At 45.4% G+C, this 20,238-nt stretch overlaps 1 long non-coding RNA gene across 1 annotated transcript; it reads left to right on the top strand.

Moving 5' to 3' along the window:
* The first annotated feature begins 12,735 nt into the window (after positions 1 to 12,735).
* Positions 12,736 to 19,455, top strand: LOC142475319 (uncharacterized). The gene is made up of 2 exons (XR_012790878.1): positions 12,736 to 13,530; positions 17,142 to 19,455. It is a non-coding gene; the product is annotated as an uncharacterized LOC142475319 (long non-coding RNA).
* The last annotated feature ends 783 nt before the right edge of the window (positions 19,456 to 20,238 follow it).

Here is a 20,238-nt window from a genome sequence, read left to right as displayed (position 1 = left end):
CCCCCCCCCATCCTCCCCCACCCTTCCCCCCCTCCCCCGTCCCTTCCCCCCTCTCCTCCCCCCCCACCGTCCACCGTTCCTTCCCTCTCCCCCTCTCTTCCCCTCCTCCCTCCACTGCCCACCCTCCCTCACCATTCTGCCCCCCCCCTCCCACCCCCCCCCTCCCTTCCCCCCCCCCACCCCCTCCCCCCCCCCCACCCCCCCCGCTCTTCCCCTCCTCCCTCCACTGCCCACCCTCCCTCACCACTCTGCCCCCCCCTCCCCCTCTCTCCCTTCCCGCCCCTCCCACCCCCACCCCCCCCCCCACCCCCACCCCCCCCACCCCCCCATCTCCCTTCCCCCCCACACCCCCCCCTCTCCCTTCCCCCCCCTCCCCCCCCTCCCTCCCGCCCCCCCTCTCCCCCATCCCTCCCGCCCCCCCTCTCCCCCTCGGATCCCCCCCCCTACCCCACCGCACGCGACTTACCAGGTTGTATAAGCGCCCCGAGAAGTAAAAGCGAGGCCGGACAACAAAGATTAAAGAAGGAGGCAAGAAAGCCAGTCCTACTTAACGCCTAAGGTCAACACTGAGCGGGCACCCCTGGCGGGGACCCCGTCTTATGAGCTCGCAGGAACAAAATAGCTCGTCACTGCATGATGGGGAAATGAAAATGTTATACATTAATAGTTGTTACAGTGTTTAAAATACTCAAGGGTATTGAAATGGTTCAGCATGATTGTTTATTTCAGAGCCCAACATTGTGAACCAATATCACAAGGTTCCTGAACACGGTTTACCCATCTCCCCTACACGTCTTTAGTCCCCCCCGCGGACTTCCCCACTCCCCCCCCCCTCCCCTCCCTCCCCTGCCAACCCTGTCCCCGTCCAAAGTTTTATAGGATAAACTGTAGAATTAGAATAAAAAGGATTGAGAGGGGCAAGGCGCATCACGTCAACAACAAAAGGTCCGGACCTTCCTGTTGCGCACAAGCCACTGTTGCACCGGACCCACCCCAGTAGGGCACGCACTGCCCAAATGCCGGTCACATCGAGACCTGGCAGCAAAATGTTGGGACCCGACAGGGCCCAAATTCTACCTCTTCTTCATCTGCTGGCTCTGTCCCAGCAGATCTATCCCCCTCCCCCCCCCTTCCCCCCCTCACCCCTCCCCCCTCCTTGGCAGGCCTCACCCATCCTCCAAACGAAGTCTAAAGAGCCCCCACCCCGCCCCTAGGAAAAACAAAAAGCTAACTACAACAATCCCCCAACAACTACATGCAAGACCCCTCCCAGTGGGAAGGAGGAGGTCCCAAGACCCCACACAGCAAAAAACAAACAACCCACAATGAAGACTACGGCCCCCATTAAGGTTCGATCACTGAATGTTAAAGGGTTACAAAATAATAGAAAGCGCAGACTAGCCCTACAGGACTTAAAAAAATCAGGAGACATCATATTCCTGCAGGAGACTCACTTCACATCACAAGACCCCCCAAATTTATTCAAAAAAGTGTTCCCAACATGCTTTTTTGCATCATTTAGTAGTAAAAAGAGGGGTGTAGCTGTCCTGATCAGGCAGGGCACCCCATTCAATCATATCAAAACGACAGAGGACCCAGAGGGTAGATTCCTAGTGGTATATGGCTCTCTAGCGGGCTCGGCTATTGCTCTGATCAATGTATACGCACCAAACGAGAACCAAACGGAATTCTTACAATCAGTTCTCGAGGGCGTCGACCCAGGATATCTGTCGTCGATGATAGTGGGAGGAGACCTAAACATGGTCTTAAATCCCACCGAGGACAGATCAACTACAAAGGGTCCCCCCCGTACAACCCACTCCCAAATCACAGGGAAAAGGTTCAGGGATATCCTAAGCGAGTTCTCCCTTGTGGATACTTGGAGATCCCAACATCAGGGCCAGCGAGACTACACCTTTTACTCAGCACCCCACCAGACCTACTCCCGGATTGACTATTTCTTGGTCACCAAAAACGTGTTGGCGGCAACCATTGCATCAGACATTGGCTCAATCACGTGGTCCGACCATGCCCCAATCACCCTGACGCTCTCAATACCCTTTGAAAAAACAATAAATTACTCTTGGAGACTGAACGATTCCCTATTAAACCATCCTGAAATAGAGAGGGAAATAAGAACCTCACTTAAGGACTATTTCCTTCTCAACACAGGAACAGTCTCCTCTCCAGCAATCCTGTGGGAAGCCCATAAGGCAGCTATCAGAGGGAAATTCATTTCCATCGGATCCCACAGGAAAAAAGCCCGCCAAACCCTAATCAAGGAACTAACGGACAAGATTAAAACAATAGAACAGGCCCACAAAACCAACCCCTCGAAAAAACTATACAAAACTTTATTAACAGCCAGAACAAAACTTAAGCAAACTCAGCTGGAGGATGTTGAAAAGGCCCTCAAATGGACCAATCAACAATACTATGACAAGGGTAACAAGGCCGACAGGCTTTTGGCAAGCAAATTAAGAGGGGTACAAAAAAGATCACAAATAACGGCGATCAGGAGTGGGTCTGGTGAGATTCAATATAGCGATAACAAAATCGCAACAGAATTCACGAATTATTATACCGCTCTCTATAACTTAAGATCCAAAAATGGGCGACCGGAGCCACTAGCTCCAGAACTCATTAAACAATATCTAGACAAATGTCACCTCCCCACACTAACAGAGGAGGAAAACACAGTCCTCAATTCCAAAATTACAAAAGAGGAACTGGAAGAAGCGGTCAAAATGCTGAAGGTCACAAAGTCTCCTGGCCCTGACGGGTTCACCAACGTCTATTACAAAAGGTTCTTGCCCATTCTTTCCACGCACCTCCTAAACACCTTTAACCACTTTATGGAAGGGAACCAAATCCCCCAATCAATGTCTCTCGCCAACCTAGCTATAATACATAAAGAAGGTAGAGACCCGATGCAATGTGGAAGCTATCGCCCAATCTCCCTACTTAACTGTGATCTCAAATTATATAGTAAAATATTGGCAAATCGATTGAACGCCATCTTACCGAGATTAATCAACATAGACCAAGTAGGATTTGTCGCAGGCAGACAAGCCTCAGACAACACCCGGAAGATAATCGATATTATCGATCATGTCCACCTCACAGGGACCAAAGCACTATTGTTAAGCCTAGACGCAGAGAAGGCGTTCGATAGAATAAACTGGCAATTCTTGGACCAAACTATGCGCAAATTCGGCTTCAAAGACGCATATCTAGAGGGGGTCCGTAGACTATATCAAAACCCGTCAGCCTCAGTAAAATTACCAGGGGGCAATAACCAAAAATTCGAGATTACCAACGGAACTCGACAGGGATGCCCCCTATCTCCTCTCCTTTTTGCACTTTCAATAGAGCCACTGGCCTCGGCTATAAGACTCAATAGAGACATCCAGGGAATAGAAATTGGAGACAGGCAGCATAAAATATCCCTATTCGCAGACGATGTCATTCTAACCCTTACCAATCCTCAAATCTCCCTCCCCAATCTACAAAAAGAACTCCGAGATTTTGGAAAAATCTCTGGATATAAAATAAATACTGATAAGTCAGAAGCCCTGAATCTAAGCCTGCCAGAGCCAGAGGTGCAACTCCTCAAACTAAATTTTAACTACCGTTGGAGCTCCTCCTGTATCAAATATTTGGGAGTCAAGATATCGAGGACCTACCAAACACTGTACCAACATAACTATCCGGCACTGTTCCAAAAAATAAAACAAGACTTAGAAAAATGGGGAGGATACCAAATATCATGGATCGGGAGGATGATCTCAGTTAAAATGAATATTCTCCCCAGATTGTTATATTATTTCCAGACCCTCCCGATCCACATCCCTGGCTCAGAATTGAAAAACATCCAAAAAATAATCTTCCAATTTATTTGGCAGCGTAAAAAACCCAGAGTCCCGAGAACGGTCCTCCTGGCTCCAAGGAGGAGAGGAGGAATGGGTGTTCCGGACATCACAAAGTACTACCTAGCCGCCCAACTGCGACAGGTGGTAGTCTGGAACGCGAACCCACACCAATACGGCTGGCTAGACATAGAGACACAATATGCCGGGACGCCTTCACTGCCGGCCTGCCTTTGGTCACTGAGTAGAGAGGACATGCAGAATAGCAAATTCAAATTAGGCCCTATGAGACACACATGGGAGACCTGGGCGAAATGCAAACTCAAATTCAAGCTCACCACACCCCAATCTCAACTAATACAAATTCACAAAAATCCAAAATTTCCTCCTGGATGTGAGCCCAGGCAATTCGACCAATTCAAAACCAAAAACATCAGGACGATAGCCGACCTCTTGAGCTTTGGGAAGTTCCTGAGCTACCAAAACCTGCAAGCTAAATATGAAATGGTAGGGTTGAATGTCTTTAAATACCTACAAATTCGGCACTTTATCCAAACATTGTCCCCAACATTGGAATTTCCCCCTCTCACCGGATTCGAGCGGCTATGTAGAGAAGCAGGCCACCAACGAGGTCTAATAACACAAATTTGCTTAGAGCTGGAAAGGGCCACAGACCCTCCTCTACATGATTACATGCAGCATTGGGCTGCAGAATTGGATATAGTTATAGACCGAGAGGACTGGGAAAGTATTTGGGAAAATGCTCCAGGAACTTCCATATGTACTACAATCAAAGAAAATATATATAAAATACTGTTCCGCTGGTATCTTACTCCAGTTAGAATAAATCAAATCTACCCACTGGCATCCGACCTTTGTTGGAGAGGCTGCGGTCAAAAGGGGGACATGGCCCACATATGGTGGTCATGTCCGGAAATTCAGAAATTCTGGGAAACAACACAAAAACTAATAGAAGAGGTCACAGACCTCACAATACCCATTGACCCGCTGACCTACTTGTTGGCCAGGCCCTTAGATTACCTGGACCGGCCAACGAGAAAATTAGTCTCCTTCATCCTAACGGCGGCTAGGTGTGCGGTGGCTGCGGCCTGGAAGAAGGTGTCTCCTCCCTCAAAACAAATAATAATACAAAGAGTACAAACAGTAAAGGACATGGAAAGGCTGTCAGCCTTTCTGAAAAGGTCTACTTCCACATATAATAAAACCTGGGACCCATGGGAAACCCATATGGCTCTATTGGGCCGAACTCACCCATAACAACTCAGAAGCACATAAAATGCCACGACACAACCAGGAGCCGACAAGGAGTAGGGGAGCACGACCCATCTCGGTCGTACCCCTTCCCCCCCCGCCCCCCCCCCCCTCCTCCCCTCCCCACCCCCTTTTTCTTTTTCCACACTCACGCCACCCCGAGGGACCAACTAAGGCCAGGGGGGACGTTGAGCCTTTCTTCTTTTCCCCTTAGTTAAAAATGAGAAAAAAGTTGTATTAGGCCTATACTCTGCACCCCTGTATTGTCAACAACCTGTAATAATATATCTGCCTAATAAAAAAAATTTGGAAAAAAAAAAGAAATAGAATATATCAGAAGCCGCCCCACATCTGGGGTGTCCCGTAGCCCCCCATATCTGCAATCATCGGTGGGGGCGGTCTTGCATAAAAAAAAAGGGATCATGGGAACGTAAACAATGACACTGATTAAAGATTTTCGGAGGGGCAGCCCTGCATCCAATCAAAGAACCTTGCTTGAGTCCTGAACCCAAAATGTACATTAACAATAAAAACAACACTAGTGGAAAATGAAAAACAATCCCTTGCTGAGATTTTAAATCCTATTAGTAATTGAATATTTATCACTGCATATGACTGTGAATAGTCCAGTAGCGTAAAAACGGAACACTTTCACAGAGCAGCGCTCTCAATGTTTAACCTACACGCACAAGCTATGGGTCTTAATATCAATATATATTAGAAAATGGATCTCTGAACATGCTTAACTAATACAGCAACATATATGGTCAGTTGCTTGTTAAAAAGTAGCATTTGAGATCTAGTAGTACAGACATCTGACCATAAGTCTAGTAACATTGTATTGTGACTAGCTCACATTCTTATAGCAGTAATGGAATCCCACCCTTAGACAGGAGATGGCGCGCCTGCATTATCTTAGGCCCAGGACATAGTGAAATCAGCGTCGCTGAGGCGGGCTGAGCCGCGCTGAACAGATGCACAAAGCCCCTGCATCTGTAATCAGCGCGGCTATAGTTTCTCCCTCCGCATGCGTGCTGATGCGTGCGGAGGCTGAGAAACTTCCCCGAGACAGGCAAGTTTGAAATTTGCCGCTCGGGGAAGCGGAGGAGAGGTCACGTGACCGCTCCCATCCAATGGGGCTGCAGTCGGTCCGGCATTGTAACTACAGAGCCACCAGACAAGACAGAGGCAGCACAGACGTGTGTGTGTGTGTATGTGTGTGTGTGTATATATGTGTGTGTTTGTGTGTGTGTGTGTGTGTGTGCGTGTATGTGTGTATGTGTGTGTGTGTGTGTGTGTGTGTGTGTGTGTGTGTGCGCATGTGTGCATGTATGTGTGTGTGTATGTGTGTGTATGTGCATGTGTGTGTGTATGTGTGTGTATGTGTGTGTATGTGTGTATGTGTGTGTATGTATGTGTGTGTATGTGTGTGTATGTGTGTGTGTGTGTGTGTGTGTGTGCACATGTGTGTACGTGTGTATGTGTGTGTATGTGTATGTGTGTGTGTGTGTGTGTGTGTGTGTGTGTGTGTGTGTGTGTATGTATGTGTGTGTGCATGTGTGTGTGTGTATGTATGTGTATGTATGTGTGTGTATGTGTGTGTGTGTGTGTGTGTATGTGTGTATGTGTATGTGTGTGATGGTATGTATGTGTGTGTGTGTGTGTGTGTCACATCTGCCGCAACTCCGGTCAGAGACCGCCCCGCTGACGCGTCACACGGCGGACCCATGCGCACACGCACGGCCAGGGCAGTACACGCACGCTCGGAAAGGAGCTGCCGGCGCCTCCCATAGGGAGGGAACTCAGCCGCACGCCCGCGTGACGTCAGCGTTCCACGACGCGCATCACGCACGCGCGCGGGTTGCTCGGCAACCAAGGCAATCACCAGGAAAGCCTGACCTGCAGGCTGTTTCAGATTACTGCCGCCCGGACACCATTGGAGGACCGGATCACACCCCTGCAAGGTAATTGGATCCTTCCCACATATATACCTGCTCCTGTCTGGCATTCCTTGCTGAGCATAAACTCCTGTTTATGCATTGTGCTCACTGCTGCTGTTTAGTTGGCTTGAACTTTGCTTGGTCTGACCTGTCTGTTCTCTCCTGTCCTGATCCTGGCTGTTCTTTGGATTCCTACACTCTCCAGCGCTTTGACCCCGGCTTCGCCCTCGACCATTCTACCTTCTATTACCCTGGACCTTGGCTACGGAAATCTACCATCCTCTACTCTCCAACCCCGGAACACGGCAAGTACCCTGACTACCCTGACCTCTCCAGCCCTACGACGCGGTACGACTTGGACTACGCATTCCGGACAGAACTGCGTGGTTGTGGGTCGGTGTCTTTCTATCCCCACCTCAGCCCCGCGGTCTTCCGTCCTGTTTGTGGTGAGCGCAGCGTGACAATATGCTCAGCCCAACAAACATGGACGCCGCTGAGGTGGCCCGACGCCTAGACACACATGAGGAATGCTTCCGGCAACTTACCGGATCGTTCACACTGAAGGAACAACTAGTCTCCCAACTCAAACAAGACGTGGATACCCTTACTGAGCAAGTTAGACGCCTGACCTTATCTACAACCAACACCGCCCCACTTGCAACCACTCCCGCACTCACGACACATACCTCTGAGCCAAGACTACCAACGCCCAACCGGTATGCAGGGGATCCCAACGGTTGTCGGGGGTTTCTGAACCAGTGCTCCATACAGTTTGAGCTGCTTCCCTCTCACTTCCCTTCTTCACGATCAAAGGTCGCATACATACTCTCCTTGCTGACTGACGCCGCTCTAGCCTGGGCATCTCCTATCTGGGAGCAAAGTCCCGATCTGACTTCAAACCTCGCCCTCTTCATCGCCGAGTTCAGAAGGGTGTTCGACACCCCAGGGCTTAAGGTTACCGCCGCATCTACTCTGCTTAATATTTCCCAGGGTGACCGTACTGTGGCTCGCTATGCCCTGGATTTTCGGGACGGTGGCTACGGAGACCGGCTGGAACGATGAGGCCCTATCTGCAGTCTTCTGGCAGGGCCTGTCCGAACGTCTGAAGGACGAACTGGCCTCTCTTGATCGCCCCGCTGGATTGGAAAATCTGATAAACCTGTGCATCCGTATAGATCAGCGTCTCCAAGAGAGAAAGATGGAGAGAAACAAACACCCTCGAGGTATACAATCGTCCTCCTTTTCCACCATAAGCCCTCTACTCTCCACAACTCCCGTTCTAGACGAACCCATGCAGCTGGGAGGGACTAGTCTTTCGCCTATCGAGAGGCAACGGAGAAGACGAGCGGGGCTGTGCCTCTACTGTGGCAATAACGGACAGCTGGTGATCAACTGTCCACTTAAACCGGGAAACGCCAAAGCCCAGTGAGTATAAGGAGGATCACGCTGGGTACTGCAACCTTTCCTCCTCCTCAACCCTCTACTAGGATTTACCTACCCATCTCCATATTCGGTGAGACCTTCACAGTACAGACACGGGCCTTTCTGGATTCTGGGTCAGGGGGAAACTTCGTTGATCAAGAGTTCGCAATCAAGAATAGGATACCGTTGGTACCCAAAGATCGACCGGTAGCCCTTGAAGCCATCGACGGATGACCCTTGCAGCCCGCGTTCATTTCCTTGCAAACTGTGCCCCTTAAGATCTCGACCGGTGACTTCCACTCCGAGACCATAACACTGGATATTATCCACACTCCCTCCACGGATGTTATTCTGGGACTCCCGTGGCTCCGGATCCACAATCCAGTCGTTGACTGGACAGAGTCCACGCCTCTACGTTGGAGTTCCTATTGCTTGGAACATTGCATGTCTGCTCCTAAGGCAGTGGCAGGTCTGAAGATCACGGATCCTGACAGGATACAGCTACCGGGGATATATGAAGAGTTTCGCGATGTCTTTGACAAACGCCAGGCAGAGGAACTTCCGCCACATCGTGCGTACGATTGCCCAATCGATCTTCTACCCAGTACCATTCCCCCGAGAGGAGGATCACACCCATTATCCATACCTGAGACCCAGGCTATGAGACAATATATCCAGGAGAATCTCCAGAGGGGGTTCATTCAAAAATCCTCATCACCTGCTGGGGCAGGTTTTTTCTTCGTCAAAAAAAAGGACGGAACCCTCAGACCCTGCATAGACTATCGCGGTCTCAACAAACTCACCATAAAGAACCGCTACCCCCTTCCGTTGATAGCAGAATTATTTGACAAACTCCAAGGAGCTAGGATCTTCACCAAACTGGATCTCAGAGGCGCCTATAATCTGGTTAGAATCAGACAAGGAGACGAATGGAAGACAGCATTCAATACTCGCGACGGACACTACGAGTACCGAATCATGCCGTTTGGGTTGTGTAACGCCCCTGCGGTCTTCCAAGACTTTGTAAATGACATCTTTAGAGACCTTCTGGACCGTCATGTGATAGTATACCTGGATGATATACTAATTTTTTCCAGATCCATGCCTGAACATACTACTCACGTCAAACAAGTCTTGCGGCGCTTAAGAGAGAACCACTTGTTTGCTAAGCTCGAGAAATGCCATTTCCACCAAAAATCTACCTCCTTTCTCGGCTACATCATATCGGACACCGGTCTCGCTATGGACCCTAGCAAGGTCAAAGCTGTACTCGAATGGCCCTGTCCTCTCTCCCTCAAGGCTATCCAAAGGTTCCTCGGCTTCGCCAACTATTACCGGAGGTTCATTCAAGGATTCTCATCGGTAGTAGCACCCATCACGGCGCTCATTACGAAAGGAGCTGACCCTACGAATTGGTCTGACGAAGCTCTCCAGGCCTTCGAGAGGATAAAAACGGCATTCGCCTCGGCACCCATCTTAGTACACCCAGACCCTTCATTACCCTTTTCCTTAGAGGTTGACGCCTCCGATGTAGGGGCAGGTGCTATACTCTCCCAGAGAAAGAACCCTCAAGCTCCACTTCACCCCTGTGCGTATTTTTCTAAAAAAAATTCCTCCGCCCAAAGGGAATTATGACGTGGGTAACCGTGAGCTCCTCGCGATCAAACTGGCCTTAGAGGAGTGGAGACACCTACTGGAGGGCACGGAAACGCCAGTCACGATATTAACAGACCATAAAAACCTACTTTACATTGAGGGAGCACGGCGACTCGGGTCTCGCCAGGCAAGATGGTCCTTATTCTTTATGCGCTTCAATTTCCTTATTTCATATATCCCAGGCTCTAAGAACATTAAAGCCGACGCCTTGTCTCGACAGTTCCTGGTAGAAGATAACAAGGTGGAACAGCAGGAGACCATTCTTCCATCCACTTGCATTGTGGCAGCCAATACTTTCAGCGCCTTGTCTGATATTACCAAGGCTCAGAACAACATCCCAGCAGGACTCAATGTTCCGGAGGATCGTTTGTTCACCCCACTTCTTTACCAGAGGAGAGTCATGGAGTGGGGGCATTCATCCAAGACAGCTGGTCATCCTGGCACCAAAAGAACTACTGAGCTCATCGAACGCACGTTCTGGTGGCCCAACATGCGGAGAGACATACAAGCTTTTGTAGCTACATGCTCTACTTGTGCATGGAACAAGACGCCACACAACAGACCTGCGGGTCTCCTTCAACCATTACCTATCCCGGAACGTCCATGGACACACATATCTATGGACTTTATCGTTGAGTTGCCTAAATCTAGAGGCATGGACACCATACTTGTAGTGGTGGACAGGTTTTCAAAACAGGCACACTTCATCCCTATGAAAGGTCTACCCACCGCACCGATGTTGTCCGACGTTTTCATCAGGGAGATCTTCAGGTTTCATGGGACTCCCCTGGTCATAGTATCTGACAGAGGATCCCAATTCATCTCCCGGTTCTGGATGGCGTTTTGTAAGAGTCTGGACGTCACACTACACTTTTCGTCAGGCTATCACCCCCAGACCAATGGGCAAACGGAACGCACCAATCAGTCTCTGGAACAATTCTTAAGGTGTTTTGTTGCTGATACTCAAGACGACTGGGCAGAACTTCTCCCGTGGGCAGAATTCTCCCATAACAATCTTCGGAATGAATCATCTCAACAGTCACCATTCATGGTCAACTATGGCTTCCATCCTTCTGCACTCCCTTCTCTTATCTCAAAGTCTGGAGTCCCAGCCGCAGAGGACAAGATCCTCCACTTACAAGACTTATGGCAGAAAATCCATCTTAACCTACAGCACGCTGGTAAACTACAGAAGAGACAAGCGGACCGTCACCGAAGAGAGGTCCCAGGGTACTCTGTAGGACAAAGGGTCTGGTTATCCACCAAAAACATTCGTTTAAAGGTAACCTCACCCAAACTGGCACCGCGCTTTATTGGTCCTTTCCGCATCACTAAAAGGATCAACCCAGTAGCCTACCGGCTAGAACTGCCTAAGAATATGAGAATTCCCTCTGTCTTTTACTCCTCCCTTCTAAAACCATGTCTACAAGACTCATCCTCCAAAGGACAACCTAAACCTCCGCAAACCATACTGGTAGAGGGTCAACAAGAATACGAGGTACAGACCATCCTCAACTCTAGAATGTCCAGAGGAGGATTGCAATATCTCGTACACTGGAGAGGCTATGGCCCGGAAGAGAGAGAGTGGATCCCTCATCGTCAGGTACATGCCAACCGTCTCATTTATGCCTTCCACCGTAGGTACCCTGAAAAACCATCCCTGGGTCGCCCGGAGGTCTCCCCTCAAGGGGGGGATACTGTCACATCTGCCGCAACTCCGGTCAGAGACCGCCCCGCTGACGCGTCACACGGCGGACCCATGCGCACACGCACGGCCAGGGCAGTACACGCACGCTCGGAAAGGAGCTGCCAGCGCCTCCCAAAGGGAGGGAACTCGGCCGCACGCCCACGTGACGTCAGCGTTCCGCGACGCGCATCGCGCACGCGCGCGGGTTGCTCGGCAACCAAGGCAATCACCAGGAAAGCCTGACCTGCAGGCTGTTTCAGATTACTGCCGCCCGGACACCATTGGAGGACCGGATCACACCCCTGCAAAGTAATTGGATCCTTCCCACATATATACCTGCTCCTGTCTGGCATTCCTTGCTGAGCATAAACTCCTGTTTATGCATTGTGCTCACTGCTGCTGTTTAGTTGGCTTGAACTTTGCTTGGTCTGACCTGTCTGTTCTCTCCTGTCCTGATCCTGGCTGTTCTTTGGATTCCTACACTCTCCAGCGCTTTGACCCCGGATCCGCCCTCGACCATTCTACCTTCTATTACCCTGGACCTTGGCTACGGAAATCTACCATCCTCTACTCTCCAACCCTGGAACACGGCAAGTACCCTGACTACCCTGACCTCTCCAGCCCTACGACGCGGTACGACTTGGACTAGGCATTCCGGACAGGACTGCGTGGTTGTGGGTCAGTGTCTTTCTATCCCCACCTCAGCCCCGCGGTCTTCCGTCCTGTTTGTGGTGAGCACAGCGTGACAGTGTGTATGTGCATGTGTGTGTGTGTGTGTGTGTGTATGTGTGTGTATGTGCATGTGTGTGTGTATGTGTGTGTGTATGTGTATGTGTGTGATGGTATGTATGTGTGTGTGGGCTGAACAGATACTGTGAAGATTGAGATAATGTGAGTGGCTATCATCACCTCCATTTTGGCCTAAACCACCATTTTCTGAGTGTTTACTATATGAATGTATATTTGTCTCATTCGTGAATGAATGAACTGTGAATGTTTGAATCTGCAGAGTATCGCTCCTAGATATAACTAACCCTTTTTAATTCCTACAAGGCAGGCAAGAATTGAAATAGCATTCGTAAGCGATTAGACATTCCTGCTGATCTGAGTTCTTTCTTATCTGACAGCTACAATACACATACAGGGCTGAACAGAGTAACTCCCTTATGTCACATGGTTAAGAGGCCCACATTATGGTAAATTATCGATAAGAATATAGCAATGTAAAGCATATATATGTATCAACTAATATATTTTTGCATGTCATCATATCATCACTTATCTGTAAGCCAGCCCCCTTAAGGGGTGTATTACTCATTTTGAAATGTATAAAAATGTGATACTAAGCAATATGTTTTCAGAGGCTTGAGTTCTTTCTGAATTCTTGTCTCCCAAATTGTGCCTTGGTACAGATAAACTCATGTGTTACGTTTTGAACCCTGTATTTGACTCATTGATCTTATTTCTAGGCTTTGACAGATGGCGCCCGAATAGGGACCCAATATCTCGGGACCAGGAAACCCAGACGGAGCAGCTGCCTACATTACTCAAACGTGCACACTTGGAATAAGGTATGGCTTTATCCTTTTTAACAAAAAAAGCCGTTAGATTAAAGTTTGAGTAATCTGTAGACAGTTTGTTCTTTATGGGCAACCTACCTGAGTGACGGGACACCCTGTATCACGTGAGTTTATCAATATTATACTGATCAGGTATTGTTATTGTTGTTTTTATATTATTGCCATAAACTCAGGTTACACCTTATGCCAAATGGCAGGCCAATTCAGGGCTCAGAAGGTGAAATAGTTAATAAGGTGGAAAGTTTCCTAAGCTTGGGAAGAGAACTATTGTTAAGGAACAGCAGGTAACTATTTTTAAGGCCACTGTTCCTTAACTCTATATTCTACTTATATTATACCAAGTGGTGGGGCACCTTATTGGAACCCGATCGACTGGCGTTGATCGGGGATGGATCAGATAATAAGGTGGTAAGTCTCAAAAAACTTGTAAAGAGAAGATTTTGTTAAGGAGCAACAGGTGACTATTTTATTTTTTTAAGACCACTGCTCCTTAGCTCTATATTCTACCAAGTAGTGGGCACCTTATTGGTACACGATCGACTGGCGTTGATCGTGTAATAGAGGAGAATTATGGGGAACCTACATTCTCAGTCGCCGGCGCAGGGTACGTCCCTTGAAATTATGTGTGGACTTTATGGCAATAAAATGTTTTAAAAATGGATATTTAGTGACGCAGAATATATTGAATAAGAAGGAAAGTGAAACATATCAGGCTCGGTTTTAAAAATAACTGCAGCATTATTGGACCCCCCTTTTTTTCTAACCCCCTTTTCCTCATCTCCTTTCCCTCACCCTTTTTCACTGAAAGGTCACAGGAGTTGCATGTTTGTGAGGCAAAGGAGTTGCATGTCTGTGAGGCACAGGAGTTGCGTGTCTGTGAGACATGGAAGTTAATTAGTAACCTAGGAAGAAATGGCTTGAATTTAAGAATGTTAAAGTAGTTTTTTAGGAATTAATGCATTAATACTGCATGGAAAAAGAAGGGAACATCCTCTTTAAATGTTTTTTGTTTTTGTCTTAGAAAGCTCAGATAGTAACTAGTTTGATGGCATAATAATATACATGTCATGGAGTGAAGTGTTTGTGTGTCACACTGATAGTTAATGTATGTATGTATGCATGCATGTCTTTATTCATTTAGCGCCATTAGTGTACATAGCGCTTTACATTGTCACTTGTTGTACTAATCATAAAAATAACAAATAAATCTCTTGTAAAAGGGTCATTTAAGTTTAAACCCTTTTGTCAAAGTGTATTAAGCCTGCTGCCATTTACAAGGCATGACAGTAGCATTTAAAATAAACCTAGGAAGTATTGTATGTTAAAGTCTGTTAGTGTAATATTTTAAAAGAGAATGAAAATTTGGCAGTTGTAAAAAGAAGTAATTTCACCCCGACTCAAATATGAATTTGTATTTTTACAGTAGCACATATTTGTTCCTGGGCGTAGGAAATACTGTGTTACAATATTTAAATGAAGTTTTAAATTTAAATTGCATGTGCTGATTTAGAGGCGTCAGGACTAAAAGAAAGGTATATCTATAATGCAAAGTTTTAAAAAGTAAATGTTTATTTTTTATTTTAAACAAAAAGAAAGAGTCTGATCTTATGGAGTAAGGAAGCTTTATTAAGTTTTACTCTGGCCCACAAGATTAAGATTATGTTGGAGTTTTGTAGAAAGAAGAATGTATGTTGATGGAAGATAAACTCAGAGAACGTGTGTATGTGTCTGTGTGGGTGTGTGTAAGAAAGATAAGGAATTATAAATATATAGTAAATAAAACAATAAGATTTATGTTTTATAAGAAGGGTTGCAAAGATGGTTTTGTGTTTGTTTTTGTGTTATCAAGGTTTCTCTGTTCAAACTTATATTAGGAAACTAACGGTTTGTTTTCTTAAATACACTGCTCGTCTGATTTTTGAACAGTAGTCATTTAAAAGAGGGAAGGTTAAAAGCAGCCAAGTGGGCTGGCCCCCCTCCTCCAGCTTAAGGAAGGTACAAAGACCACGTTCCAGACATGAAAAGTTAACTAGAAACTGAGAAAAAAAAAAAAAAAAAAATTGTTTAAAAGCAGCTTAGTTATAGTATAGGGAAAGAGAATGATATTGTAATTTATTTATTTTTGGGACTGAGTTTGCAGGGTCAAACAGGTCTGTTTTGGGTTTTTATCTTATTTTTTGTAAAGTTCATTTTGCTCTGTATCAGAGAAATGTGAAATTATGCTTTTTGTTTTTTGTATCTATTTTAGGATAAATACCTCATAGTTTATAAAATGCTTTAGATGGCATAGCCCCCATTATGTAGGAATTATTACAAGGGGTTATAATCCCCACATGCAGTATCCAAATTACCTCTACGCAGAAACCAGTAAACACATTTAAATTCCACTTGTTCTATGTTTTTAATTCTATTTGTTATAATTGTTTCATTAACAATACAATAATATTTAATATGTATTTCCGTATTTGAATAGTGTCAAAAGTATACTCAGTACTTCACAAAGTGGACGATATAAACGAGTAAGCATAAAATCAGATATGAAATAATTTTTCCTATAAAGTTAACTGCATATGTGATGTATTTTTATAACTTTTAACCATTACCTCTCCTTTCCCTCCAAAAGGTGTCTTAATTTGAACCCTGATCTATAGCCTCTCATTTTAAAGAATGCAACTGTAGGCTATCTAGATTTTATTTTTTAAAGCAGTAGCTATTGTCAAATTCATGATATATATATATTTAAATCTCAAGCTGCTGATGTTTTAAATTCCATCATCCTTTGTCGTATATTGTTCACATGTCATAGGATTTGCATATGAACAAAAGAGAGGATAATTTATATGATTTTCCATTACACACCTGTCTATATGCGGACTCTGCCTATTTTGTTAATTGCAACATTACCTTATGTGTGTTGTTTTGTTATTTATCCTTGAATATTCCTTGCCGATATGACTTCATTCATATTGTGTTGTGTTTTGGTGCTGTCTACTCATTGCTACACATAGCAACATGTTATTTCATGAATATTCATGTAGAGAGGGATATACACCATCTCTTTACATTTTCCAGCGTAACTATTGGATAGCTTTATTTTGAGTCTGTTTGGGAACTAAGTATTAATGTGATAAGCTGCTACTACGCAGTGTTTTGTGGTGAAGCTAATTAGCATTGTTAGTATATTATGGTCACTGGCCCCTCATGTTCTGATAGGGCTTTACACTCGTGTTCATAATAGCATTTTTGTTTACTGTATACTGTCCATTTAGTTCACATGGGGACTCTTTTATTTATGATTTATTAGTTGTCATTTTATGCATTTCGTAAGTTTTTAGCTTGTAAAAAAGTTGTATACGTTTTAGTTGTGTTATAGTTAAGTTTATGTGGATATTTCCCATTTGGTCTGTAATAAATTTGATATTAGTGGTATTAGTTATTTAACTGGTACTTTATGTATATTTTACAGTTTACAATGAGTGCAAGCTTTAGGGACTTTTAGTGACAAACCCTTGCCACTTATCAGTGTTCTCTTACGATACTTTCCTATGCACCTTTGATTTCTTTCTTTTGTAAGTTGGTGAGGAAGGTATTTTTTGTGTTTATTTTATACGCGGATGCCAAGATAGTGGTGAAAAACAAAAAAAAATTTGTGCTGATACTAAATTATAGTGGCTAAAAGCACTCTCCTTGTGCTTTTATTAATGAAATGTTTAAGTCTCTCCAAACTTAGGTGCAGCTTATACAGTCTACCAAGGAGAATACAAAGCAGCATCATCGCAAGAAAAAAGTGCCGGCACCACCGTAAACAGTTAACAAAGACAAAGAATCATCAAGCCAGCGTTTTTTTACCAACTGTTAGTGTATCTAGGCACAATAATCCTAGAACATTTAACCACCAACGAATTAAGACTTCAGGCAAGGCCCGGTCTTAAACAAACAATTTGTTTTTTCTGAACTCAATATTATCAAGGCCCGGACTTAAATTAACAATTTGTTTTTACAGGACTCAATATTATTATTTTTTTATGCTTTAGAGTGTGTTTTAAGATGTATGCCCCACTAGGCAAGATCAGCCTACACCATCCAGATGATGATAAGGGATGATCAGTTTTGAAATATTTGTAATGTTTATTGTTTTATGGTCACATCAGTTTGCAGACAATCATACAATCTCGCACAATGCTACACAGGTTAATGGGTCACAAGGGAATATATACAATGAATCCCTGCCATACTCTAGTGGCCCCCAATGACGTAAGAGAGAATTACATTTAACCTCTTGAGTAGGGATACCTTACACTAATGCCGAATTTAAAATGATGAAATGTTAATTTGAATTTGTTTACAGGGAACTTTTCTAAACCGAATTCCACTGGTAAATGAGGTTCCTGTAGGTGGAAATTACACTGGGAACAACAATCAATTTATGGGTCAGGTGTCTCCACCAACTAATGAAACTTGTATGAAAATGTATTTACAGCCCTGAACTAAAAATTTACAGGGAGGATGTAGCCTTAATTTTTCAGTTTTAATTAAGATAGTAAAAGGTGCTTACACAAATTCTAGTTTACCTAGGGGAGTGTATTGAATTTGTGGAAAATGGGCCTACAGAGTATTACCATGTGGTTGGACAGGGTCTTGCTATCTAGGTACAATTGTACCTGCCTTTACAATGACCCACTGGCAGGATCAGGAATAGCAGAGCCACTTCCAACGCACAGGGGTTGAAAAGTAGTCTATGGAAAGAACAATTTTGGGCTTGCTTATTTCCTAATGTAGGAGTTGAGTTGCTATATGACAGGTTCAATGTACTTATGGATGTACTGGATGATGTTCTCAATCATACAACTACATTCATTAATTTACTTAATCAAGAACAGGTACAGATTAGATTAATGGCCCTACAGAATAGAATGGCTCTGGACTATATTTTAGCGTGTGTGCCCTAGTTAAAGAGCAATGTTATGTTATTTAGAGATCAAAGTGGTAAGATTGAGCATGAGGTAGAGAAGATCGCAGAGATACAGGAGAGATTAAGGAAAGGTGGAGATAAGAGGTGTTTTGTTAGGAATTACCATGTTGGTTGGTTTTCTAGAAGCGAAACTGATGGATGGATTTGTCTGTGTGTTTGCAGTTCTGATTGTTTTGTATGACTGTGTCATGTGCAGTAAATCCATACTGCAAAGGTGTGTAACACCCTCTACCCAGGCCATTGCACTGATCACAGACGACACTACGGAAGATGCAATCTCAGAAGGAAAAGTCAGTCCTCCACAATGGAATACAGATGAAGATGATGGCAGAAAGACCAACCTGGCTGAGATGATAGCCAGCAGCTCTGTGAGTTTCCAGAACTATCAAAGCCATGCAAATTGGGGCCCTCCAGGCCAGTGCAACGCTTCTGAGTTTTATCTGAATTATCCTTAAAAGACTATGTTTTCAAGAATAAAAAGAGAGGACTGTGAAGATTGAGATAATGTGAGTGGCTATCATCACCTCCATTTTGGCCTAAACCACCATTTTCTGAGTGTTTACTATATGAATGTATATTTGTCTCATTCGTGAATGAATGAACTGTGAATGTTTGAATCTGCAGAGTATCGCTCCTAGATATAACTAACCCTTTTTAATTCCTACAAGGCAGGCAAGAATTGAAATAGCATTCGTAAGCGATTAGACATTCCTGCTGATCTGAGTTCTTTCTTATCTGACAGCTACAATACACATACAGGGCTGAACAGAGTAACTCCCTTATGTCACATGGTTAAGAGGCCCACATTATGGTAAATTATCGATAAGAATATAGCAATGTAAAGCATATATATGTATCAACTAATATATTTTTGCATGTCATCATATCATCACTTATCTGTAAGCCAGCCCCCTTAAGGGGTGTATTACTCATTTTGAAATGTATAAAAATGTGATACTAAGCAATATGTTTTCAGAGGCTTGAGTTCTTTCTGAATTCTTGTCTCCCAAATTGTGCCTTGGTACAGATAAACTCATGTGTTACGTTTTGAACCCTGTATTTGACTCATTGATCTTATTTCTAGGCTTTGACAATACGTTCTATCATTTACAAACATTGGGGGACCCTTACTCTTGATAAAGACCTATATAGTTCTGTTAACCAGGGTCCAGCCTTTACCTTTAGGAAATCCAAATACTTATCTAATGTCAGGAATCGACATTCTCCTCGTTCCCCACACAGAGCACTCCCTCCCCGCAGGGAGCCCCTCGACACACAAAACAATCCTGCCTTACCGGCCTCCACGGCTCCTCGCCCCTGCCGCCGTCGCGGGATCACTCCCCTCGGCGATTCCTCTGCTCAGCGCCGGGCGCGCCCACGCCCTCCTGCACGCACACCTGCACCATCCACTGGCTCGGTTCACGCGCGTACACGAGTTACGGAGCACGCTCAGTCTGCACACTCTTCTTCCCGTCCCCCGGACCTCAGGCTCCACCCCCGCACACTGCACGGGCATACTCAGGTTACTAACAAGACTCACCTGGCCTGTTATGCCTGCACCAATCTGCAGTGTCTCCCTGTAGCTCTTCCTGTCCCGCCTCCGTTCCTAATTGGACCTTCCTGCTTTATCTAGCTCCTCTCTGCTCTCTGTCTTTGCTCGACATAGTCTCTGTATGGAAGTACTTCTGGATTCTCTCAGTGTTTTCACAGGTTCTGACGCGGCTTGTACGACTACCCCCTCTGGCTCTCGATCTCGGCACTCCTTGGACAACGCTCACTCTGGTAACCCCTTGAACACAGCCTGGACTACGACCTATCTCCACTCTCCACTCCCTGACTT

The sequence above is a fragment of the Ascaphus truei genome, unplaced genomic scaffold (assembly GCF_040206685.1).
Source record: "Ascaphus truei isolate aAscTru1 unplaced genomic scaffold, aAscTru1.hap1 HAP1_SCAFFOLD_1159, whole genome shotgun sequence".
NCBI lineage: Eukaryota > Metazoa > Chordata > Amphibia > Anura > Ascaphidae > Ascaphus > Ascaphus truei.
The sequence above is the reverse complement of the archived record's forward strand: the minus strand, read 5'-3'. Positions and strand labels throughout refer to the sequence as shown.